This window comes from Macaca nemestrina, chromosome 14, assembly GCF_043159975.1.
Source record: "Macaca nemestrina isolate mMacNem1 chromosome 14, mMacNem.hap1, whole genome shotgun sequence".
NCBI lineage: Eukaryota > Metazoa > Chordata > Mammalia > Primates > Cercopithecidae > Macaca > Macaca nemestrina.
In genome coordinates, this window is record NC_092138.1 from 52705509 (window position 1) to 52722702 (window position 17194).

At 39.3% G+C, this 17194-nt stretch overlaps 1 long non-coding RNA gene and 1 pseudogene across 3 annotated transcripts in view; both read right to left on the bottom strand.

Moving 5' to 3' along the window:
* The window catches only part of LOC105498408 (uncharacterized), an 869015-nt gene that overhangs the window by 405697 nt on the left and 446124 nt on the right, over window positions 1–17194 (bottom strand). The gene's annotated exons all lie outside the window — the stretch shown is intronic.
* Window positions 2879–6731, bottom strand: LOC105498403 (keratin, type I cytoskeletal 18 pseudogene; annotated as a pseudogene).

Sequence of the window (17194 nt, forward strand, 5' to 3'; positions counted from 1 at the left end):
TAGAGGCTTTTGTTTTTTTCAAATTAGATATCCTTGGAACATGAGTTGAGATATTTCATATCCTCACTAATATATGATACATGTGACTAAGCCATATCCTGGAATCAAACCACTGCTATTCTATTTCTAGTGAGGAAATTGTTTTTCCCCTTATTTTCTTAATATGCTAATTTACATTACTTAATTTTTAAATATTAGGCTAACCTTACTATTTCTATTGAAAACCCAATTTAATAATGATATATTTTATATCCATCAGTGGACTATATTAGCTAATATGTGTATTTAGCATTTTGCATATCTTACATTATAGTCATGAGAGTGATTTATCTGTAATTTTTCTTTCAGTGGCCTCATCAGGTTTTGGTTTTTATTTTACAAAGATTATTCATTAGAAAAGTGTTATTTCTGTATTTTCTAAAAGTTATAAAAATTTTTAAAAATATATGTAAAATTTATTGCTTAAATTCTAAATACCTAAAGTTTCCTTTGGGAAAATTTTTTATTTATGAACACAAACACTTTAACAGATACAGGACTATTCAGATTTCTATTTCTTCTTATGTTAATTTTAATAAGCTCATTTATTTTAGGAAATTGTTCTCTTCATCTAAGTTGACAAATTTGTTGTCATAAAATGCCTCATATTATTACATTAAACTAAAATGCTGACACTACTGAAAGACAGTCTTGAGGCAGGAGGTGAAGTGAAGAGAAATTAATAGTTCAGTCTCAAGGCTCTGATATATAGATATGACATCCTGTGTAGACATCTAGTACCCAGTTTGATATATTGCTCATTATAACTTTATAATGTGTTTAATGTCTACTAAGTCAAGGACAATTTCTTTTTCCTTTTTCAGAATGCCCTTGATCATTCTTGTACATTTATATTTATTTATTTTATTTTATTTTATTTTTTTGAGATGGAGTCTCGCTCTGTCACCCAAACTGGAGTGCAGTGGCGTGATCTCAGCTCACTGTAAACTCCGCCTCCCAGGTTCATGCCATTCTCCTGTCTCTGCCTCCTGAGTAGCTGGGACTACAGGCACCTGCCACCACACTCGGCTAATTTTTTTTTGTATTTTTAGTAGAGACGGGGGTTTCACCGTGTTAGCCAGGATGGTCTTGATCTCCTGACCTCGTGATCTGCCCGCCTCAGCCTCCCAAAGTGTATTTGTTTATTTATTTTTATATTTTTAGTAGAGACGGGGATTCGCCATGTTGGTCAGGCTGGTCTCGAACTCCTGACCTCAGGTGATCCGCCTGCCTCGTCCTCCCAAAGTGCTGGGATTATAGGCGTGAGCCACCACACCTGGTGACATTTATATTTATTTGTGAATTTTAGAATTTGATTAAGAGTCATAGAAAATATTAATATTTTATAGGTATTAGATTGCACTTTTAGAATAATTTAGAAAGACTGACATTTCAAAGAAAATTGAACATTCCTTCATATGAAAATGGATTACCAATTGATTTATCCAGATGTTCTCATATGCTGAAAAATAGTACTTATATTGGTGTTTATATCCAGCCACCTTCTTTACTGATTTTAATGGTTCACCACTGGAGTTAATTAGGAGAAAATCATATTGCTTGAATAAATTAGTCATATTCTCTATTTTTCTCAAATGTTATATTTATTACTGTTTCTGGTCTTACTGTATAATTTTGGAAGTTGAATTCAATGGTGAATTATGAAAATAATAGACATTTGCATTGTATATTTTAATTTGAGTAGTTTTGATATTTCTCTCTTTTAAGAAATTACTCTCACAATGTAACTTTTTTTTGTTTTAAGAGACAGGATCTCATTCTCACCCAGGCTGCAGTGCAGTAGCATAATCATAGTTCACTGCAGCCTTCTGGGCTCAAGCAATCCTGCTGCCTCCGCCTCCTGAGTAGCTGGGATTACGGGTATGTGCCACCATGCCCAGCCTGATATTTCACATTAGACATATTTGCTCTGTACTTTTGATGGGTACTATTTATCAAGTTTAAAAAGATTTTTATATGCTTAGCTATAAGGGTTTTTAAAAAAACAAACAACCCCATCAAAAAGTGGGCAAAGGATATGAATAGACATTTCTCAAAAGAAGACATTCATACAGCCAACAGACACATTGAAAAAAAAAAAAAAAAAAAAACCAGACACCGTCACTGGCCATCAGAGAAATGCAAATCAAAACCACAATGAGATACCATCTCACACCAGTTAGAATGGCAATCATTAAAAAGTCAGGAAACAACAGGTGCTGGAGAGGATGTGGAGAAATAGGAACACTTTTACACTGTTGGTGGGATTGTAAACTAGTTCAACCATTATGGAAAACAGTATGGCGATTCCTCAAGGATCTAGAACTAGAAGTACCATATGACCCAGCCATCCCATTACTGGGTATATACCCAAAGGATTATAAATCATGCTGCTATAAAGACACATGCACACGTTTGTTTATTGTGGCACTATTCACAATAGCAAAGACTTGGAATCAACCCAAATGTCCATCAGTAACAGACTGGATTAAGAAAAAGTGGCACATATACACCACGGAATACTATGCAGCCATAAAAAAGGATGAGTTTGTGTCCTTTGTAGGGACATGGATGCAGCTGGAAACCATCATTCTCAGCAAACTATCCCAAGAACAGAAAACCAAACACCACATGTTCTCACTCATAGGTGGGAACTGAACAATGAGATCACTTGGACTCAGGAAGGGGAACATCACACACTGGGGCCTATCACGGGGAGGGGGGAATGGGGAGGGATTGCATTGGGAGTTATACCTGATGTAAATGACGAGTTGATGGGTGCTGACGAGTTGATGGGTGCAGCACACCAACATGGCACAAGTATACATATGTAACAAACCTGCACGTTACGTTACGCACATGTACCCTAGAACTTAAAGTATAATAATAATAATAAATAATAATAATAATAGTTGTTTTATATTACTAAAATTATTTCAAGGTTTCATTTATTGCATTTGTAGGGAAGGACAGATTTGCTAATCTATTTTGAGGTATTGAGGCAGACTACAAGATTACTAGTTCAACAGCAATATCTTATATTGATGTATCAAAATCCAAATATTTTCTTTTCTTTTTTGATGATAGGAAGAGTTGTGTGTTCTATGAAATTTTATTATTTTGTCTTACAGTATCCTAAATTATCTTTCTGGATTCTTTTACCCTTTACTACTCAATTGTTAAAGAGTATATTTCTCTTCCTTTTTGACTAATTCTCTCCCTGTAACTAGTGCAATGAAGTTAATGTTAGTGTTCATCCAAGATTCATATGCTGAAATTATAACTCCCATAGTTAGTGATGTTGTTAGAAAGTGGACAGCTGATTGGAGAGGTGATTAGGCCATGAGAGTAGAGCCCTCATGAATGGAATTAGTGCCCTTAAAAAGGAGGCTTGAGAAAGGCGGCTTGTTCCTTCCATCATGTGAGGACACAGCAAGAAGGTGCTGTCTATAAGGAAATGAGACACTAAATCTGCCAACACCTTGATCTTGGTCTTTCTAGCCTCAATAACTGTGAGGAATAAACTTCTATTTTTATAAACCTCTCAGTTTATGGTATTTTATTACAGAAGCCCAAATGGACAGCCTTTCTAATGGACAGCCTTTCTAAGATGGCTGCCTCAAACTGTGTATACTTTTTTTTGTTTTGTTTTAACTTCTGAACATTTTATTGGCCTCCTGCTCCTCCAAGGGTACCCTGCTTCTGCTGGCTTAGTATCTCAGAACTTTGGTGTCGTTGGTTTCAGACACCACTTTGCAATTCACTATTCGTCGGTCAGACACCACTTTGCAATCTACAATTCGTCGGGTGGTGGTCTTTTGGATGGTTTGCATGGACGTGCTACAGTCCAGGGTATTAACACAAGATTGAAGTCCTCGCCATCTTCCAGCAGGTGGCAGTAGGTGGCAAACTCTGCCTCCAGCTTGACCTTGATGTTCAGCAGGACCTCATACTCTGGGCCTGGCGCTACCCCTCTGCCCAGGTCTGTGCCAGCTCTGACTCCAGGTGCAGCAGGATACCGTTGAGCTGTTTCATCTGCAAGCTGCCTCCATCTCCCTCAGGCTGTTCTCCAAGCTGGCCTTCAGATTTCTCATCCAGTCCAGTTCGATCTCCAAGGACTGGACTGTATGTCTCATCTCCATTGAGTGTTTCCTCAGCAGCTCCAACCTCGGTGGGCTGCGTGGTGACCACTGTGGTGCTCTCCTCAATCTGCTGAGACCAGTGCTTTACTAGATCCTCTCAGTTCTTCCGGGGCAACTCATCATATTGGACCCGGATGTCTGCCATGATCTTGGCAAGATCCTGAGATTTGGGGGTATCTACCTCCACAGTTAACCCAGAGGCTGCAATCTGGGTTTGTAGGCCTTTTACTTCCTCTTCGTGATTCTTCTTCATGAAGAGCAGCTCTTCCTTGAGAGCCTTGATATCTGTCTCCAGCTGCAGCCGAGTGACAGTGGTGTCATCAGTGACCTTGTGGAGTCCATGGATGTCGTTCTCCACAGACTGGTGGATGACCAGCTCTATCTCATACTTCACTCTAAAGTCATCAGCAGAAAGACAGGCATTGTCAATCTGCAGAACGACACGGGTATTATCCATAGCATTTGCGAAGATCTGAGCCCTCAGGTCCTGGATAGTCTTCAAGTAATGGCCCCAGTCTCTGACCTGGGGTCCCTTCTTCTCCAGGTGCTCCCAGATTTTGCTCTCCAGCCTCCAGTTCTTGGTCTCCAGGCTCCTCACTCTGTCCAGTTAGGGGTCAGGCACTTATTCAGGCTTTGCATGGTCTCCTCATTCTGGATGCCTCCCATTTCTGCCAGACCCATGGCCATCCCCACAGCCCAGCCCCTGGGCCTCAAGCCACCCCAGAAACTGGTGGAGCAGAACACGGAGATCTGGGAACTAGAACCCCCGGCACCTGCAAAGATGCTGGCTGCACTGCTGACTGGCCAGTGCCTTAGCTGGGCCCCTGGATGGAGCCCAGGGACTGGTAATTGGTGAAGAAGGTGGAGCGAGTGGTAAAGCTCATGCTGTCCAGGAAGGAGAATGAGAGGACAGGACCCAGGCTTTGCCAACCCAAACTGTGTGTACTTCTAAGTCACTTACCAAATATTTTGCTTTTATCTACTATGATTTGTTTTTCATTATTTTCACATTGAAAGTGGAGTTATTCTTTCTGATGGTGCTTATAGATCAAGCTTAGACTCATTTCTAGCTTTTTTTCCCTCACTTTTCTACTTCTTCCTGCCCTTGATTATAGAAGGGCTTATGGCAGATGAGAAACCATTCCTCTCTCCTCTGTCTTTCTCTCTTTCTCTTTCTCTTTCTTCTACTTAGCCATTTTGGGTTTGCCATTCTCCATCTTCAACTTAACTGAGGGCATACATTTTTGTATGGTGTCACTTGCTCTTGTTGTCTGGCATTGTTTTTGGAGGACATATTAGGAAATGTGAATCCAGGCAGCTCAAATTTTCCCAACTTACTCTAATATATAATTTAAATAACTAGAATGGGGGAGAAACCAAAATGAATACAAACAGTAACAGTGAATGAACAATAACAGCAATATTGATAAAATTGCTGCACTAAAGTGAGTGCAGAAGAAAAACTAACTTGTGTAAGTGTCTCTGGAAATCAGTATTTTGGCTATGTATTTTAAGGCTACTGCCAAAAGGAACTACATAGAAATATTGTACTCTACTAATATATGTGTTTATCACAAGAATATAAGTTAATTCTGAAACTGCTCTACATGTATTGTAGGACTGAATAAATATTTCAAGTACATATTGTATTTTTTTTCAATAAATACGTATGGATGAGAGTCAACTTTCTTTTTTTATTTCTTTTTCTTGGTTAGAGACAAGGTCTTGCTCTGTTGCCCAGGCTGGAGTAGAATGGAGTGATCAGAGCTCAATGCAACCACAAACTCCTGAGTTGAAGCAATCCTCCTGCCTCAGCCTCTCACAGTACTGGGATTACAGCCACAAGCTATAGTGCCCAGCTGAGAGTCAATTTTCTTACTTTCCAAAAAGAGATTTAGTTACCAATAAGAAAGTGGAAAGGAGAGATTTAATGCTTTAGTATAAAATTAGAACTAGAGGTTTCATATGAACTAAAGATTTTAATGATAGAGAGAAAGATGTGTGTATATATGTTTCCTAGCTCTCTGCTGAGAGGGCTAGAAGCAACGGCATCACAGTAGCAATGAGCTCACTCAGTTCCTAGATACTGATTTCTCTATGCTTCTTTAATAAAGTGAACCAGAACTCCTTGGAAAATGACTGATTTCAGGGATGGGCAGGGAAAGTGTGAGATGTGCCTGGAAATTATTTTGGTGCCAGAAAGAGAGGAGTTGCCCAAAATTGATTAAAATATGTTGAAAGAATTCAGGAGACAATAGGAAAATTCTCCCAGGTGACACATATGGGGCAACTTGAGCACAATTTAAAAAGTAAGAGCAGTGGATTCAAGTCAAAGACTAAGACAAACAGCCATGTCTTCAAAATAATAAATAAATGAAGGAGAGACAGAAATTCATACTAATAGCCAAATTAGAATAAATAAAATGGAAACAATAGAAATATGAAAAAATACAACTTTTCATGGTAACACTCCTTGCAAGCAAGAATCATCAATGAATGTTAAAATTAAAGAGCAAACTTATGATGAGAAAGAAGATATATGCATAATTTTAAGATATTTTCTACACATACTTAATTCCATTAGGGAAAAATAGTAATCTTAGACTTAAGAAATATGGCACATATCACATTACTGACATTAAGCAAGTAATCAAAGCTAAATTCATCAAGAAAAAGAAACATAGACATAAGGTGCCTCTGATATGGGAAGCACGCAGTATCACTTCTGTTGTATCATTGCCAAATATTAATAACCTGAACAAAACCATGAGGGAACATTATATAAATGAAAATTGAGAAATATTTGACATAAAAACTGTCTTGCACTCTTCAAACATATTAAGGTCATAAGAAACAAAAACAGAAACTGTCCCAGATCTAAGGAGACTAACTGTACATGACAATTAAATGAATTATGTGAATCAGGATCAGATCCTGGATCAGACAAAGAGCATTAGTGGGTATATGCTGTAATTTAAATGTGGTCTCTATTTAATTAGTAAAATTGTATCTTTAATTTTCTGGATGTGATAATTATATTAGGATTTAATACATGTTAACACTTGGGAAGATTTGAAAGATTTGAAGATTTGTGTTTGAAAGACACAGATACTTTGCACCTTTTTGTAAAATTCGTGTAAATCTGAAACCATTTTCATACAAAATATTAAAAAAGGAAATACATGGTTTTGGTATGATACTATAGTTATATAAGATATAATCACTGGAGGAAACTCAGTGAAGGGCAGATAGATAGAATCACATTGAACTATGTTTTACAATTTAATGTGACTCTACAATTATTTTAAAATAAATAGATTTTAGAAACTCTACAATGTTCTTATGACTGTAATCCCAGCACTATGAGAGGCCAAGACAGGCAGATCACTTGAGGTCAGGAGTTTGAGATCAGCCTGGCCAATATGGTGAAACCCCATCTCTACTAAAAATACCAAAAAAAAAAAAGGCCAGGCACGGTGGCTCAGATCTGTAACCCCAGTACTTTAGGAGGTCGAGGCGGGCGGATCCGAGGTCAGGAGATCTAGACCATCCTGGCTAACACGGTGAAACCCCTTCTTCACTAAAAATACAAAAAAATTAGCCGGGTGTGGTGGCGGGCAACTGCAGTACCAGCTACTCAAGAGGCTGAGGCAGGAGAATGGCGTGAGCCCGGGAGGCGGAGCTTGCAGTGAGCCGAGATCAGGCCACTGCACTCCAGCCTGGGCAACAGAGCGAGACTCCCTCTTAAAAAACAAAAAAAGAAAAAAGAAAAATTAGCGGGTGCCTGCAATCCCAGCTACTTGGGAGGATGAGGTTGGAGAATTGCTTGAACTGCAGAGGCAACTGTTGCAGTGAGTTAAGATCGCTCCACTACACTATAGCCTGGGTGACAGAGCGAGACTCTATCACAATAAAACCAAAAACAAACAAACAAAAACTATTAAATATGTTAAAAGCTGACCAAGAAAAAGACATACAACCTCCAGAAAAACAACGTGTGTTCGAAAGCTAAGTTCTCAACAGAAAATATGAAGCCAGAAGATGATGGATGGATATCTTTAAAGTTTTGAAAGAAAATAATAACATTGCATTATATTTTCTTTGAAATTATATTTCAATTATAAAGGTAAAATAGATGTATTCAGACAAAAATTGAGAGATTTTTGTTACCTATCTGTTGTAAGTGATACATTAAGAAAAATATCTACAATAAAATTCAGAGATACAAAAATTTGTGGAATTGAAATGTAAAAATCAGTGGAATTAAAGTCAGAAAGTGCAAATGAATCACAAGTATAAAATACAAATTCTTTTTATACATAATAAAATGTATGGCAATCATAGAACACAGAGGAAGGTAAATAGAAATAATATGTTCTAAGGACATTGAATTGTCTGGGAATTTAGTAAAGTGCTGATTATTATTTCAGTAATTAGGAAAGTATGCTATAATAAAGTAGATAGACACTAAAAGTCTCAAGTTTTAGTTTAATGGGATCATTGTGTGTCCACTGGTAGAAATATATATATTTTTAAAGTACAGTCTCTAAAGCAGCAGAGCCTAAAGTCACAGAGACAGAAGAAAAAATGTTTTTAGTAGATTACCAGGGATAATAATGAAAGGATCTATTTATTTACACATCTTCATGAGATTCATAAATATGAAAGAATAGCATCATAAATTGAACTCTGATTTAGTGCATATAGTAGTACATCTGGGGGACATTGTTCAAGCCCTGCAAAGTGTTATCACCTACTTGGCACTGTATCTGAGTCTTCAGAAACAATTTCACTTTTCCATTCAGACAGTTGCTTCTAGTTCATGGGGAACATAGTGAGATCAATGAAAACCATGAGCATAAATCTGTGGCCACACTTCATTTGCTGTAAAGTGAGATCCTTGGTTGCAAGTGATGCTTCTGGGAAAAATGATAAGATATTCTGTATGTCCAAGGATGTCATAAATACTAGAAAGGCAAATCTACATCCAGAATATATGTCTAGTACAGTAAAATCTGCCACTTTCATAATAGAAGTAGTCCAACTTAATCCATCAATGGGTAGATGGCTAATAACCCTGGGGAATAGTGCAGTTTGGGGGATGCAGTGTTGGTCTTTGCTCTTGGAAGACTGGACACACAACAATAGCTGTAACTAGATGGGTGTTGACAAGTGGAAGTCATCATTCTTGAGAATATACATAATCTCATCCCTGCTAACATGGCCACTTTGTCCATGAGCTAATTGGAGAAAAATCACAGTGACTGAGGAAGGGGACTGATTTACTCCTCCAGGATTAAATCATCATGAATATTAAAAATTCTCCTGTACTGAGATCACGCCACTGCACTCCAGCCTGGCAACAGAACAAGACTCCATTGAAAAAAAAAAAAAAAAAAAAGGCCTGTATAGAATCTAGTGAAATTTTATATATGACACAAATATCTTTTCACAATCAGTGCTCTTTCAGGGAGGCCTTCCTGTTACAGGATCTTTGGGGTGTCACTTTTCTGGCCAGAAACCCGTGGCCAGAGACTCTTTTGCCCACGATCTGCTCCGCCCACTGGGCTCATTTTACCTACTCAGCCTGGTGGACTGCATTCAGCTCACACCACCAGCCTGGACCTCACACCTCCAAGAGAGACTGCAAGTCAGGCGTGGAATGGCGAGGGGTGTATCAACAAGTGTGGGGTCCAGCCAGTGTGCAAAGAGACACGCCAGCTGCTGCTGTGGGGCGGGCAGCTCCAAGTGCTGGCATGTGTGCCAGCTCTCTGTGAGGCTGTGGCAGGGCTAGGTGCACCATAAGCAGCTTTCCTGGCTGGCACTGGGATTGTGGTGGCACCCAGAAAAAGTTTGGAGATGCCAGGAACTGCAGGTCGCCAAACAGGGAGCCACAGCCCTGGCTCAAGGAGCTCCCAGGTATGGGATCCTCAAAGGGCTGCAGTTTTCCTTCTCTTCACCTGCAATGTGGTGAGCAAAGGGCATGTTTCAGCTGTTTGTTACAGCTCATTTAGCCTCACTATTTGGCAGGTCCAGAGTGCTTGTCCTGCAACAAGAAAGAAGGAGGTATGCAGACAAGTGAAGGGTGAGCAAGACAAAGAGGAGCTTTATTGAGCAATTGAACAGCTCAGAGGAGACCTACAGTGAGCAGCTCCTTTCTGCAGCCAGGATGTCTCATCAGGTGTATGGCTCCTAGCAGAGAGGTAGCTCCTCTCTGCACCTGGTCATGCCATTATCTGTCCAGCTGTGGCTGAGTCCCAGGCTTTTATGAGCCTCAGAGGGAAGAACACCCTGATTGGTCCATGGGTGGCCAAGGGTGGGCCCAGTGAAAAGCTCCATGAGTTATCCTGTGATCCATAGGACTGGGGGCCCAGCTCCCTGGCTTCAAGCCCTACCTGGTTTGAAGGTGGGGCTTCACCTGGGACCCACCACCTTCCGCCCAGGAGCATCTCTGCCTCCTGCAGTTCTTTATGGCGTCCAGGCTGTTCATGCCAAGGATTGCCTGCAGGGCAGCAATGAGCTGTCCTCAGCCCTCCTTCAGCCTCTCTCCCAGGCTTGTTGGTGTCTAAATTTCGGAGTGGCAGTGGACTGGCATGTTGCACTGTCCTGAGTGTGTTCACACCTGGCCGGGCTGTGACAGACTCCTCTCCATGATGGGAGTAGGTGCAGACAGCTGCGAGGCCAGGAAGTAAAAGCAGACACCCCTGAGCCTGCAGGGGTAAAGGGGGCCTTCTCAGCTCCCCAGGGTGCAGAGTGCAGAGATGCTGGGGTCCTGTGCCTGGCAGGGCAGGGGTCCTGCTCACTCTGTGCTTCCTCTCAGTCTGGGGTAGGGGCTCCAGGTCCTCACTGGACCCCTCTCTACCTGCCTCCCATGCCCAACGACACTGCTTCTCCGCTGGTGGGTGGCTTGACCCAGTCCCATTCGGATGGCCTCCAGGGTGGTGGGCTCCATGGGGGGAAGTGGGGCTCCTGCTTGTCCCTGGCTCCCACCAGCTCTGTGAGCATGGCATCGCCCCATGCCCAGCTCCACCATCTCCCCATGCCCTCCCCACAGCGGTGATGGGTGACAGCAGCAAAACAGGGCCAGGGTCCAGAGTAGGTCCTGCCTGGTGGACCAAGGGTGGGGGCAGCAAAGTCAACTGGCTTGGGGATGTTGGGCACAAGGGACCCAGCACAGCCATTGCTGCTCCTGCAGCCACTCCTGCTGCCACACTGCTTGTACCTCCCTGCTGCAGCTGGCACGATGGCAGTGGCTGCTCCAGATGACCCACCACTGCCATCATATCCATATTTTTCCTAGATGCCCTTGTCACCAACTTTCCAATTTTGTTTTCTCCAAGTTCCTGACCATCCAGCTGAACCACTAGCCACATCTCACAAATCAGTATAGACCTATATCTCATGAATCAATATCGACCTATCCCAAATCACAAAATCTCCCCTCCTAGGCAAAAATGTACATGTATTTTAGCAAAGATTATCAACAGTGTAATGTCTTTCTCTGAAATCTATGGACATTAAAAAGGAAGTTAGCCCAAATTTGTTTGTTCATAGAGCTGTCCCTTGGTATTTGCAGGGAATTGGTTCCAGGGCCCCCTGTGTGTACCAAAATCTGTGTGTACTCAAGCTCTGCAGTAAACTCTGTGCTCAAAAAGCTGATCCTCTATATACAAGGGTTTTGTATCTGACCAAAACTGTACTTTCAATTCAAATTTGGTTGAAAAATATTCTCATATAAGTGGACCTGCACAGTTCAAACCCATGATGTTCAAGGGTGAATAGTACATGTCAATCCATATAAAAGCAATCCTAATACACGTCCAACTTGTGTTTAACTGATCTGAGGTATCCTTTGGAGGTTTCAGGTTCTTTGCTTGTGTCCAGATACAGTGTACAGAATTAAAATGTATGGTAAGTTCTAATAAATAATACAGTAGGGGCAGCTATCATCTTCTGAGTTTTCTTGTCCTCCTATCAATGTTACCAAAGAAACATTAGTGTCCCATAACTATGCAGCAGTAGAATATGATATGCTAAATCCCAAATCACAAAACCTCAATGAAATAAGCTAACTAATAGGTGTTACTGTCATCAATGTGGAGGTTATTTATTCTATTTTCCATCTGTCAAAACTCCATACAAATTATTTGGTTTCTTGGGAGTATATTTGTTCTTCTAATGCACATGCTGGCTAAAATTCTTAATTTTCCTTAAAGTTTCCTTCCTTAGAAACTTATATCTCCTTGCATTTACCTTACTGTCTCCCTTTTCTGTGAGGCATTGAAATGTGCATTGTTGCAAAGCCAGGGACACATTGGTTTCTTCGTAGATTATAATTAGATCTGCAGATGAAGGCCATGGGTTTGAGGGTAAAATCACTGTCTCCCTGTGAATGTAATTACCAAACACATGATAAGTTCTACTTACCCTGCCTTATAGTAGTTTTAAGAACTATTTTTCTTTGTCAGTATCTAATATGGAAGCATCCTCTTTGATCAGAGGATTATCTTTTTTAAGAGAAGAAATGCTTGCAAAATACTACATTGCTAGTAGAATATTCCTAACATTTTTGTCCCATAGGAAAGAATGAATTAAAAAGTTCGGCCAGACGGATCAATTGATCCGTTTAATTGAAAAAAAAATTGTTATTATTGCCAGGAAAGTAGATGCATAAATGCCACTTCTGGTGTCTTTGGTCATCTTAAAGGGCAATTCTTCTTGATATGGAGGTAGTAAGTATAATATATTCAAATTATCTAAATGATAGGAATCATAATATTTTATGCTTTTTCTAGCAGAATTATTGGTAAAACAAGAATACTTCTAAACATACCTTCATTCCATGTGTTAGAAAGCAGTATTGGGGGCCAGGTCTGGTGGCTCACACCTGTAATCCCAGCACTTTGGGAGGCTGAGGTGGGTGGAGCACCTGAGGTCAGGAATTCAAGACCAGCCTGGCCAATGTTGTGAAACCCTGTCTCTACTAAAAATACAAAAAAATTAGCCAGGCATGGTGGCAGGCACCTGTAATCCCAGCTACTCGGGAGACTGAGGCAGGAAAATCACTTGAACACAGAAGGCAGAGGTTGCAACGAGCCGAGATTGCACCACTGCACTCTAGCCTGGGCAACAGAGCGTGACTCCATCTCAAAAAAAAAAAAAAAAAAGGAAAGAAAAGAAAGAAAAAAAGCAGTATGGGGATAGTTCTCCCACACATCCTCCTCTACGCTCACTCTTAAATTAAGGTCCATTCACTTATTCCCTCAATTAAGGAATTCCCCATGAGATCTATCCACAAGTATTAATTTTCTTAATATATTTTGATTAAGCTATTGGAGAAGCCAGGCTATTGCATTTCAAATGAAGCTTACTTTACACTTTGATGATCAAAATCATTGTATATGAAAACTAAAACCTATTAGACAGTATTTATTGGTACTCCCTGTCCTTCTTTAATCCACACAAGGTATGCTAGGGATTTAATAAGTAATTGGTATAGGCTACACTGAGCTTAGAGAGCTGATGTGCAGTTGAAGTTAAGAACGTTTTATAGTGTGAATTTGTTCATATGTGTTTATACTTAAGTTCATGTTCAGAAACAATTGAACAATTTCAAGAGAGGTAAATCAATAGCAAAGCAGTTAACATCAGGTTCCTTAGGATTTTGAAACAAAAATTTTAGCCATCAGAGGCCAGAGTAGATAAATTAAGCAAGATCACATTAGTGTAATTATTATAAAAGAAAATTTTACTTTTTCCATATGGTTAAGATCATATGAAGGAGTTAATAAAATACATAGAGTGTTTGTAATTAAGACACAGACTGTAATTAATTTAGATCCTGAATGGCTTTTGTTAAGTGTCTCTCCACAGGCTACCAAAGAAACCTGATAACTCAGGAGTTAAATTCCCTAATAAATTATAAAAGTAATTAAGGACAAGAAAATAGAGAATATTTAAAAGTGACCAAATCTGCATACCTGGAAGAGCTAACACCAGGTCTCATAAAACATCATGTGTATTGGGCGGGGTTAGAATTCTCAACTTTATACAGTAAAATTGAGTGGAAATGAGTAGCATTCATAGGAAAATGGCAACCATGGTAGGCATATCTTACTTATTTTGGAAAACAAGGGAAAATTGGTATGTTTCATGAAATATTTATTGATGATTGTGTTTCAAGCATGATAGAAGGTAATTATGACACAAAGACTAAGGACATATGATATTTTACTAAAGGAGCCGAGAATCTATACAGGTAACTTCATTAATAAGTATTGTTAAAAAAGGATATATAGAGAATTATTTAAGCTCAGAGAAATAGGATGTGACCCTGCCTGAAGGAAGGTTATCAGAGAACGCTTCCTGGAAGAAATGACATGTGAACTTCTTCTTGAAATATGAGTAGGAGGTCATAAAGTGAAAAAGCAGAAGTCAGGAAGACAGTATCTCAAGCAGATTTTTCGGAGTTAGCACAGACAGAATGGAGTAAAATGACTTGGGGCATACAGTTTTTCAGCACACCGGTTAAAATAATGAACCAAGAAGTGCCATGAAGAAAGTCCAGAGATGTGGGCAGGGGTCATTTTATAGAAGACATTGTATTCTAAACAAAGAAACTTGAAGGCTTTTAGCAAATGAGCTCCTCGTCAGAGTTTCTTGTTCGAAAGCTCACTTTGCCAAAAGATCAGGACAGAGGGAAGAAAAGTTGGTTGGGGTGAAAAATAAGAGTCTGATATAGGCCAGGGAGAAGAATACAGATAGAAGGCATTTAGATTCAACAAATATTTAGAAATTAGCATGATTAGACATTGATTTGGATGTGGGAAATGAGAGAGTAAAAATATGAAGTCAAGGATATTTTCCAGGAGGAGAAACACATTTAGAGGTGGAAGAAAGGGGTTTCTCACTTTACCCGCTAGACTTAAAGAAGCATTACTGAGCTAAGTTTGCAGGCTACCTTGGGAAGTCTAGCCCTGTTCTGAGAAAGAACAAGAAATAATTCTGGCTTTTGAAGACTATAGTATATAGCTAGAAGAAGGTTTTCTTGAAACTAGGCTGTTTGGGACCAAGTAAACTAATTTTTTTACACTGAAAATAAGTTAGTGATTCTGGAAGTTGACATTCTATCTTGTTTTTGACACTCAGATATATATTAAGACAAGATAAAATTTCAGTAGAAAAGGACATTGACCAGTTTGTAAAAATGATGTGAAGTAGTAGGACACTTCATCCATCTTTACCAAGTGTTCCTTTGCCCTGGTATGATCCATGGTGGTATGTAAAGTTATATATTCCATGGGTCCATGATGAAAAAAATTCACATGAATAGGAATAAGCTACTCAAATATGAGATCTTTGAGGGAATGGGATATATTGTAGACATTCTTTATTGACAGCACTAGCATAGCACTGGATACATAGTAGGAACACAAATAATGAGGGCTAGATTTAATTGAATTACATTGAAATAAAGCTGTTTTACTAACTGAAGATTGAGCTCTGCAAAATGTGTTACAAAGCATTTCAGTACAGTATCTTGGTGGTTGAAATTGTTCATAACTGGATTAAGCAGAAAATTTTTTTATTAAACCGCAACATGTCATAAAGATAGGAGGATAAGTTAATAAAAAACATTTTTTTATGTACTAACCTATAAGGACCATAGGCCCTAATTATTAAGGAAACAGCTCCTTCATTCATGTCCTAGGGAATAATGCTGCAAAATTCTCTCCTGCTCTGCCATAATTGGCTTTACCATTAATGCAGCCCCTGGCTCCGTTTCCTCTTGTGGTGTTTATATGTTTCTCCCCATCATGTCAAATATTGTTTTACTGCAAAACCCTTTTTTAAATTATGCAGAATGCAAATGTATCTCAAGTAGATTTTCTACCTGAAAGAAAATTAACATTTAATTCACATATGATATGTGCCACAGATTGTGCCAGATGTTATACATAAATTTAATTAAAATTAACAATATTTTCAACGTGGAGGCTGAGGCAGGAGGATCACTTGAGCGCAAGAATTTGAGGTTGTGGTAAGCTTTGATCATGCCACTGCACTCTGGCCTGGGCAACAAAGTTAGACCTAGTCTCTAAAAAACGAAATAATAATAAAAAATAAAAATTCACAATATTTTATAGAATAAGTATTATTATTATTATTATTCATTTTATATATGTGAAAACCAATGCTTGGAGAGGATAAGCAGCTTCTCAAGTTCCCACAGATACAGGGATGCAGATAAAATATCAATGTAGATCTTCAGGCCTCAAAAACCATAGCTTTCCACTGAACCATGTTGTCTATCAAGTGCATATTGGAGGAACCTTCTCATTTTCCATGTATTAGGCTCAAAATAAATAAATCACCCTACTACAATTTTTACATTTTCAAATTCAATTTCATAAAATGGTGTTCATCACCTATTCAGGACTTCACTCTTTGTTTTACTTTCTCATATCTCTAAATACTGACATCCCTGTCCACTGTATCATTATATCCTTCAATCATACCTTCAACTTGATTCGCTTTTAAGTCTCTCCTGGCTTGGTGTCCACTATCCACCTAGTGGACACCAAGTGCATATGCTTCTGGCCTATTGCACTCCTAAAATGTCCTCATGATCCTTGGATCTCCCTTTTCTGTATCCTGCCCTCACCTGTAGTAACTCATCACACTCAGTCAATCTAAACTGAGTAATAAGATCTTTCTCCCTGCACCTTAGCCTCATCTCTTTGTGGGTTACCTCTGCCCCCTTCCTACACAACAGCCACTCTGAAATGCACGTAGTTTCACAAATATGCCAGACTATTTTATCTAACTTTGACTTTGTTCATGTTATCATCTTTGCTAGGAGTATTTCTTATGGAGAACACCTGCCCATCATGCAACATTCATCTCAAGTGAAAAGTTCTTTAAAACATAGCATAACCCTTATAGAGTACAAAACACTTCAGTCCAGCCACTGTTTATGGTTTGTATAAAAGCATTGCTAAATATAAGTTATG